The sequence below is a fragment of the Desmodus rotundus genome, chromosome 5 (assembly GCF_022682495.2).
Source record: "Desmodus rotundus isolate HL8 chromosome 5, HLdesRot8A.1, whole genome shotgun sequence".
In the NCBI taxonomy this organism is placed as follows: Eukaryota; Metazoa; Chordata; class Mammalia; order Chiroptera; family Phyllostomidae; genus Desmodus; species Desmodus rotundus.
In genome coordinates, this window is record NC_071391.1 from 7,896,528 (window position 1) to 7,906,023 (window position 9,496).

Genomic DNA, 9,496 nt, shown 5'->3' on the forward strand with positions numbered 1-9,496 from the left:
TATAAAATGCATGTGTAAGTTGTTCCCAATCCTTTGCTGTGTATGATAAGCAATGCTACGACCCCTGACCTCATACAGAGTCCACGCTCAACTCTGACCATAGGACAACACGTGGGCTCAGGACCAAGTACAGAGTCAAACAGCAAGTGCTTTTGTAAGCTTGGGGGGTGTCACAAAACTGCCCCCCACAGGGAATACGCTGTGCTGAACTCCCTCCCGAAAACAAAACTGTGCTCCCCGCAGAAAATGGGGGAATCACAACCACAAGGCAGAATGTAGAAATTACTCTTTTTTTAATTAAAAGAATTTATTTATGTATTTTCAGAGAGAGGGGAAAGGAGGGAGAAAGAGAGGGAAACATCCATGTGCAAGAGACACATCCACCAGTTGCCTCTCATACGCCCCCTACTGGGGACCTGGCTCACAACCCAGGCATGTGCCCTGACTGGGAATCGAACCAGCGACCTTTCAGATCCCAGGCTGGCACTCAATCCGCTGAGCCACACCAGCCGCGGCACAATGTAGGAATTAGTGTTCATGCAACTGTGCAGAGATCTCCCCTTTCACCTGTGTGGCCTATTTTTGTGATTCTTGCTCTGCCTCCTGTTCCATAATCTGATGTATTCCCTGAACCAATATTTGGTGAACAATTTCTCATGTCGGTGTTTTTTCTACCCTCACAGGGTGATAGAGCGGAGATATTACGCAACGGGACCCTGGTTCAAACTTCAGCCCCACTGTCTCTATCTGCACCGTGTTGGGCAAGTTACTTAACTGCTCTTGGCTTCTGTCTCCTCATTTAAAACCGAGACCGCAGAGCACCCACCTCCCAGAGCGGCCATAAGAGCTGGGAGGGTCAGCACGTGTGAAGCGCAGGAACAGGGCCCGGCACTGCAATAGAGGTCAGTTGTTACTGCGTCTTTGTCGACTGCGTGCTATTCCCTTGGGTGGACGTGGCGTGATTTATTGCACAAATTCTTTATTGATGGACGCTCAGGTTATTCTGTTGGGCACTGTTCAGCTATGCCCCGAGGCTGCAGCTCTGTGCATGCAGCTGCGTCCGCTCCCTGGTTTTCTTCACCGAAGGAGGTGGAGAGGCAGGGGAGGCCCACCTCGCACTGCTGCTCAGGGTCTACCCCACCCTGTCCCCCCGGAGCTCTTCAGGGTGGTCTCTCACCTCCCTTCTCCTCTAGGTTTTCCTTCACGCAGGCTTGAGAGGCAGTGGCTGGCCCTGTCACCTGGGGAAATCACGTCACTTCTCTTGGCCAAGTAATGTAAGAGCCTTAAAACCATCTGTCACCTATTGAATAGATTTTAAAAATGTGGTACATCTGTACCATGGAATAGTATTCAGCAATGTAAAGGAATGAACTACTGGTACATGTTACAACATGGACAAACCTTAAGAAATGTTATGGTAAATTTAAAAAGCTGGACACAAGCCACATTTGGTAGGATCCCATTTACGTGAAATGTCCAGAACAGGTAAATCATGGAGATGGAGGGTTGATTAGTGATGACCAGAGGCTAGAGGGAGACGCAAGGGGGAGCGACTGCCAGCAGGTGCAAGGTTTCTTCGTCTTCTTCTTTTTAAAGATTTTATTTATTTATTTTTAGAGGGAGGGGAAGGGAAGGAGAAAGCAGGAGAGACACATCAACGTCTGGTTGCCCCTCAAGCGCCCCCTGCTGGGGACCTGGTCCGCAACCCAGGCGTGTGCCCTGACTGGGGGCACTCGAGCGCAGGCGAGCGCTCGACCCACACTGCACCGCGCCAGCCAGGGCGGTGCAAGGTTTCTTTTGCGGGTGATTAAAATGTTGTGCGATATGGTAGTGGGATGGTTGCACAAATGTGCGAATACACTAGAACTCACTGAACTGTACATTTTAAAGGGAAGAATTTTAATCTCACTAATAAATAATAAAATAGTCAAGAAGACCTGAACACAGGGAGGGAGGAAGGCTTACTACCTAGCAGGATAGAGTTTAACCTGTATACCTTGGCCCAAAAGGCCCTCCCCAGCCCTCGGTGCACACTGGACTCTCCCGGGAAGCTTTCTAGACCCCCCTGCCCAGGCTGTGCCCGAGCGAACCCAGCGGGCCCGGTGCAGCCGGGCTGCGAACATGGTCTTTGAAACCAGCAGCGAATAAACAAAACAAAGCAAAACGGGAGGACTGACAGAGAAGGGCTCTGAGGCCCAGAGGGGTGAGTCAGTCCACGTGGTAAGTCACTGGCTTCCCCACGAGGCAGACACATTACCTCATGCACAGGAGTGTGGGCTCTGAGGCAGGTGGACCTGGGCCATGTCCTGACCCCACCTGCCTGCTCACCTGAACCCCCTTAAGCATCGGCTCCCTCAGCCATGCAGCAGCACCTGTTCCTCAGAGAGCAGGTGAGGCGCCCTGTGCAGAGGGCTCCTCCCAGTATCTGGCACATCGCAAGCACTTGTTTTAAGCAAGTGTCTAGCAGTTTCCAGCGCACTCGGAGAGGAGCAAGGGAGTGTGACCCCTGCCCAAGGCATCCGTCCTTTTATACCTTTAATAACCGTAATTATTTTAAAACTCTTGCTCATTCCAGGGGCTCTTTGGGACATTGTTTCCACGAGGAAGATGCAGAGAGACCCAGGAGAGGGGGCGTCTTTCCCTAGGTCCTCTGACCCCCAAAGGCTTTTCTGCGGGGGTGTACGTGGGTAGAAGTGGGATAACCCAGCCTCTGTAACTCCCCCGACGGTGGGCTTCTCTGGGGTGGGCGTCAGCCCCTCCCGCTTCCCCAGCACCTCCCACAAGCCTGGCACTGAGCATCGGCTCAAGAAATGTTCGCTGAGCTAGAGAGGGGCCGTCCCAGGGCCCTAGAGCAGCCCCTCTCCAGGTTTGAGGTTTCACTAGGAAAGGTGCAGCCCCCCATAGGGCCACTAGGGGTCTCCATGCTCCGCCAAATGGTTACTCCAGGGATCCTAAGAAGGCTCCGTGGGCGATGGTCAGCCAGCTTGGAGGAGGGTCCCCGGCCCAAAGCCCCTATTAGATGGCAATGGAGTGGGGTGCCATGCCTTGGCCTCCAGGATGCCACCGGTCCCCCCTGCTCGCTCCTGGGGTCAGGTTACAGGTCCCGGTAAGGCCCAGCGCCACGTCAGTGTAAGGGGGAGGGGTTATTGTTGGGGGGAAGGGGGTTTCACAGTCTCCGAACACCTACGGTTCAGATTTTTTCTTTAATCCCCACAGCTACGACCCCGTGAAGCAGATGTTGTTTTCTCCATTTTATACACGAGAAAATGCAGCTCAGAGAAGTGAACTGATGAGTCTTGGTGGGGCTGGGATGGCAGCCAGACTCTGCCTGGTTCCAAGGTCTGTGCTCTCTTCACCGCGCCCCCTACCGCCGCCCCCCCCCCCCCCCCCCCCCGCACCTGGGCCTGGCCTCCAGAGGGGCCGACGGTCCCCCCATGTACTTCACCCCCCCCACACACACACAGAGTCACTCACAAAATCACACTACACGAGGCGGGACCCAAAAAACCATGGAATATATTTGTTAAAAAAACTGTGTATTTATTCTTACATGTTTAAACTTCAGTCACCTTCAAAGTGTATCTCCATTTGATACAATACACCTATCGAGATGTTTTTTCCGCTGCTCAAAACAGTTTTGAACTCATCGATTTTGATGCCTTTTAGTGCTTCTGCGGGTTTTTTTTTTCACCTCCTCCACATCGGCAAAACGTTTTACTTTTGAGGACTTTTTTCATCCGGGAAAACAAAAATAAAGTCAGGGTGAGACTGGGTGAATAGGGAGCGTGGGGCACGGGAGTCATGCCGTTTTGGGTCAAAAACTGCTGAGCACTCAGCGTGGTGTAAGAAGGTTTGCTCATAAATCCTTGAAAAAGTCTTCCAGATAAATTCTCTGAAGCTGAGGGCAGCCTCTCACAACAACACCAGCTGGCACACTGATACAGATGGGTTCCTAGGACACTCACCTAAGCTGGGAAAGCCTGTTACTACAAGGGGTCCGCGCTCCAGAAGATAATTCCGGTTTGTTTGTTTGTTTGTTTTGGTTCCCCTCAGATATTTACTTTTGCACACGTGAGCACACACACATGCAGCCCCTCCCCCAGAATCTGAGAGCCCACCTGGGATTTGACCCTCTTACTCCCCCAAACCAGGGCTCTCAGTGAGGGAGTGAACATCGAGGAGTTATTACAACAATAACAATGATAGATTAGATCAGTTGCTCCAATCTAACCATCTCTGCATTTTTGCCTTCCCTCTGAATATAGTTTACCTCAAGGGCTCATCTTCTTGGTTCCTTTGAGGATGCTGTGTTTTTCCTTAAGGGAAGGGTTTTTTTTTTCCTGTTATTACAAAAGCAATCTGTCCCACGGCAATAAACAAGACAAGAAGACAGAAATTCTTCCATCGTCCCCTCCAGGGAGGTCCCAGGCTGAGCCGTGGGCGAATGTCCCTCCTCGGCACACCCGTCTCCCACTGCAGAGCCCCGGATCCCCTGGGGAGGTGGGGCAGCTGCCACAAGACAGAGCTCCCAGCCTGGGAGTCAGGGCTTCGTCCTGCCCTGCGTGGGTTCTGTGTGTCCCTGGGCAGGACCTGCCTGTCTGGGCGTGGCTGTGGGGATGATCTCGAAGGGCCCTTTGCCCTGACGTTCAGGAATCCTGCCTTGTCGGGAAGGGTACAAAAGGCAGGACAGACCCAAGGGCTTCTCTCGTACAGGACAAATGAGTCTGGAACTAGGCTAACAAGAGGGGGCTCTCCGCAGCACCCGGTAACCAGGGGTAATCTGGAGACCAGGGGAGGCGGGGTGGGAAAGCTCCCACCCAGCTCCAGCTTCGAGCAGACAGGCAGCCTTCAGGATGACAGCAGAGTATCCTGTGTCCCAGTCAGGACCAGCTTCACAGGTGTGTGACCTGGGCCATCGCACGGGGCCCCCGGCTTGGTTCAGTGTCCTGCTATCACCATCCCGAGTAATTTTTGAACAAGGGCCCCACTTTTTCATTTTGCACTGGGCCCTGCAAATGATGGAGCCAGCCCTGCCCCGAATAATAATTCCTATTATTGATATAGAGCTCAGCGCATGCCGGGCACTTCATGCTTTGGCTGCGCATCATTTATCTGGTCCTCTCAGCAGCCAGGTGCAAGTTGTCTCTCCTGGACTTCGTCAACCCAGATGGTGACGTTTCCTGGGTGCTAGGCTTGTTATAAATGCTAACACTCCTACCCACTCACAGCAATGCCAGAGGTCCTGTGACTGTCCACATTTCATAGATGAGGAACAGAGGCCCAGGGAGGCTCAAGGAGGGTAAGTGACTTGCAGCCAGGCAGTTGGGAAGCTAGTGATGGGTCAGGCTGTTTAGAGTCCATGCCTGTTGCCTCCTTTCATCCTGCCATTGTACAGGGAGTCTGCTGAAAGCCCGCCCCTTCCTGCCTGGCTCACCAGGGGTGGTCCCAGGAGCTCCGCAGCCCTGTCCTGCCCCAGCCTCTGTCCCAGCTCAGTGCCCAGCTGCCCAGGTGGGCGAGCTGTCAGTTTCCACTCCCTCTGCCTCATGATCTGCTGACGGTAGCTGCGCTCCACCACCTCCCGTGCCCAGGGGCCCAATTCACTCCCCTGCTTGGACACAGAGCCATAGGACCGAGAAGTGTCACTTTCCATCCCCCAGCCCCCACGGTGCAGAGCTCCCTGCACATTCTAGGCTGCAGCGGTGGCTCCATGTACCCTGGTCCCTCTGTGCAAGTTATCACGGAGATGACAGCCCAGGTGGAGGGGGCCGTGAGACCAGCAGGGAGCACAGGTGGCTGGAAGTGGGATGGACCAACCAGCACTCAGAGATTCTCACCTGCTCAGGTTGACTGGCTCAGCTTCTGAACCTCAACTCTCACATCTGTAAAATGGGGTGAAGAAAGCAGGCCCTGCAGCTAAGAATTCAGTCTGTGGGTACACAGTCCCGAGTTCAAGTCCGAGGTCCAGCACTTGGCAGCCACAGGACCTTGGGCAGGTCACAATACTAAACTTCAGTGTCCCCATCTGTGAAAAGACAGCAAGAGTGGAGGTATCCAGGCAAGAAGTCAGCCCCAACAGACAGACTCAAGTTCAAATCCCAGGCCAGCACCCGGTACTCACAGGACCTCACTCCAGTCACTTCACCTTTCTGAGCCCCAGTCTCCCTGCCCTCCGAATGGGGATAGCCCCTGTGGCGATATCGTGGGGTTCTGGGAGGACTGGGCCCCTTTCCCAGTGCTTGGTGCTTAGTAAGTACTCGGTAAGACATCATTACCACCATGACCTGTCAGAGTCGTTGTGAGGACCAGATGGGGTGGCTGGGATGTCACAAGAGCCGGAAGCGGCTATGTCAGGCCAGGCCACGGAGCTGTCCTCCCAGAGCCAGGCTGTGCAGGAGCTGGCTGGTTCCCCACGCAGGGACCCACGCCTGGGCATGTGTGGCTGAGGCCGGGAGAGTTAACCACCAGGCGAGTGACCGAGGTCCAGGGGCTAATCCCCCAAGGGCTGACCTGGGGCAGACAGCCTTTGACAGGTATGTGTTGGCACAGCTTTATTCAAAGGTGACCACATGGCAGTAGAATGGGAGAAATGAAGCCAACCCACTTCAGCCTCGGCCACCTCCCCCAGCTCCCAGCAGACCTCCTCTGTAAGCCCTAACACGGAGCTTCCCAAACTTTGCTGTGTGCACAGACCCCTGAGGAGCTTGTTAAAATTCTGCTTCTGACTCCACAGCCCAGAGAGCCTGAGAGTCTGCATTTCCCACCAGCTCCCGGGGGTCCGAAGCTGCTAGTTCAGGACCAGACTCTGAACAGCCAGGATCCCAAACGCTGTAAAACATAGGTCATGAAAATTAATAATTATTTGGGGTGTTACTTGATCTGACTTCAGTAGACTACGAGGGCCTGTGGGAGCCCATCCACCCCAGAGGTCAAAAGAAACACCCCTCAAGGTCAGAGGATCTGGTTTTGCTCCCGAAAGCACAGAGACAGAGACAGAGGAGGGTCCTTTCGGCTTCGGTGAAGTGGACAGTGGCTTCCAAACTCCGGGGCACACACCAGCTGCATCAGAACTACCTGGGGAATCTGACCAACACAGATTCCGAGTCACAGAAAGAGACCACTGCGTGATTCCCCTGGCCTGAGGCATCTGCAGTGGTCAAATTCACGGAGACGGCGAGTCGAATGGCGGTCCCAGGGGCGTGGGGACAGGTGGTGTTCCGTGGCTGCTGAGCTCCTGGTCTGCAAGATGAAAAGCGTTCTGGAGCTCTGCTTCACAACCGTGTGAATGGTTCAGATTATATATTTCATGGTGTATGGTTTTTTACCACTATAAAAAAAATACACAGATTCTGCTCTGACCCCTGAGATCCTATGTAGGTTTTGTCTGGAGCAGAGCCTAGGAATCTATTTTTAAAAATCTCCCCTGGGAATCTGGTGCACGGCTGCTTGGGGACCCCTGGTTGAGGAGAGGCTAGACCCCGAACATCTCCTGAACCTGCCCACTGCCCCCACCTCGGCCTCCACCTTTGGAGCCCCAGACCCGCGCCCCACCCCCGGCCTCCCCCCACCACGCAGCTGCCCCAGTGACCTTTCCCAATCCCAAACCCGATCCTCACACGGCTCCATTAAAGCCGCTGCAGGGCCTCCCGCTGCCCTTGGAACAAAATAGAGAAAAGGCACCGAGTCAGGGAGTCAGGTGCATCTGTGGAGCGAGGCAACAGGAAGGCTGTGGAGCTGCGGCACAGGTCTGGGCAGGGGCCCCTGGGCACCGCGAGGCAAAGAGCAATTCTGCCTGGGGTGGGATGGGGGGCAGGAAAGCATCGCAGCAAAGAAGTGGTGTCCTGGGCCCTGGATGCTGAGCTGGTATTTGTCAAGGACTGGGGTGAAGGCAAGGGCAGGGGCACAGTGGGAAGGGCTCCAGGCTGATGGCACTGTCCCCTCACCCCAGGCAGAAGAGGGGAGGGGAGGGGAGGGTTGAGCTGAGAGAACAGTGAAAGGTGAGAATAGGAAGAGGTTGGGGAGGAGCATCCAGGGAGAAGGTAAAAGCCCCTTTCTGCTGGGGTGGGCTGGGGAGTGGGGGGGTGGGAGACAGTGGGGGCCTCCAGGGCTGGCTCCACCCTCACCCGGGCGCTCAGGCCAGGGCCTGGGCAAGGTGAGGGGGCACAGCTCCACTTGCACAGAACCTAGGGTTTCCCTCCTGTCCGAACACATCCCTGGCTCTCTGCCCACTCCCCAGGGCTGCCTGCGTCCTGTGGACCCTGCTCCCTTCCTGTTGCCTCTGTGTGTGTGTGAGTCTCTGCAGGGTTCTGGGGCCACACAGTCCCTGTCTCTGCCTGGCTGTGTGTCTGTGTTTGTGGGTGTCTCTTAAAAGCTGGGGTGCCACAGCACATACAGGTTGATGAGTGTGGCCCCTCAGATTCTCAGGAAGCCCTGGAACCCTCCTAGGATGTAAGAGGAATTCTGGGGGTCCTATGGTAGGGAGGTAGGGACCTAGCACGAGGGAGCTAGAGAGCTCCAGTCCCACCCCCATCCTCCCCACCCCTGCCCCCAGATGAGCGCACAGCCCCAGTAGAAAGAGATGCAACCACAGCATGGGGCTGGGCCCAGTTCCCCTCCAGTCTGCTCCACGCCCTGGGGTCGCTCCCATCACCAGGAAGAGGAATTCAGGAGCGGCCCTTCCCCAGCATACATTTCAGGAAAGTCCCCTTTTACCACGTTAGAGATCAGGTAAGCGGGTCTTCTGGGGCTGGGGCTCCCCCTTCCCTATTGAGGAGGCTGCTTTCTCTACCCCCAACACACACACACACACACACACACACACACACACACACACACCCATGCAGTTCTCTGACTGGAGCAGAAAAGAGGACCCAAGGGCTGCATGCTCAGGGCCAGCGTCACATGGCCCCAGCTGGAGGGACATCACAGCCACCTCGGGGCTCACATAGGCTTCTGTCTTTTGGGAAGGAGATAGGGATAAAATACCCCTGTGAGCGCTGCAAAAGAAATCACACCCCCTAACTGTTGGCAAGAAGGTTGGTCAGATGCAGTCGCAAGCTTGTTCCTTGGACAGGTGTGTTCGTAGCACCGAAGCATCTGAAAATGCCCAGAGCCACGGGCAGGGATTAGTAGGCCCGGAGAGGTCAAGGTTACATTGAAAGCCCCTGGGAATGGGAAGAGCGCTGGACCAGGAGTCCGCCCTGGCTGCTCACACCAGCTCGCTGCAGCCCTGCCTCTCTGGACCTTGGCAAACACAACCGAGTGAAGACAGGGTGGGGCCCCGCTGTGGTCCTGTGCAGTGATATAGTAATCATTATCTCTACTTGGGGGATGAGGAAATTGAGGTTACCTGAGGGGAGGTGACTTTTGCTACAGCTAGCAGTGATGGGTCAGTACTGGACCCCTACTCCAAGCCAAGGGCCATCCATGAGGGGGCTGTATTTGTCCACTGCGGGGGCAGACATTCCCTTGGCTTCCACTAAGAGGTGCTCTAGGCTGT

General features: G+C 55.0%; 1 long non-coding RNA gene across 1 annotated transcript; it reads left to right on the forward strand.

Moving 5' to 3' along the window:
* The first annotated feature begins 798 nt into the window (after nucleotides 1–798).
* On the forward strand, nucleotides 799–3,374 carry LOC123478083 (uncharacterized). Its single transcript, XR_006653204.2, has 5 exons — nucleotides 799–902; nucleotides 1,194–1,274; nucleotides 2,010–2,203; nucleotides 2,576–3,106; nucleotides 3,217–3,374. It is a non-coding gene; the product is annotated as an uncharacterized lncRNA (long non-coding RNA).
* The last annotated feature ends 6,122 nt before the right edge of the window (nucleotides 3,375–9,496 follow it).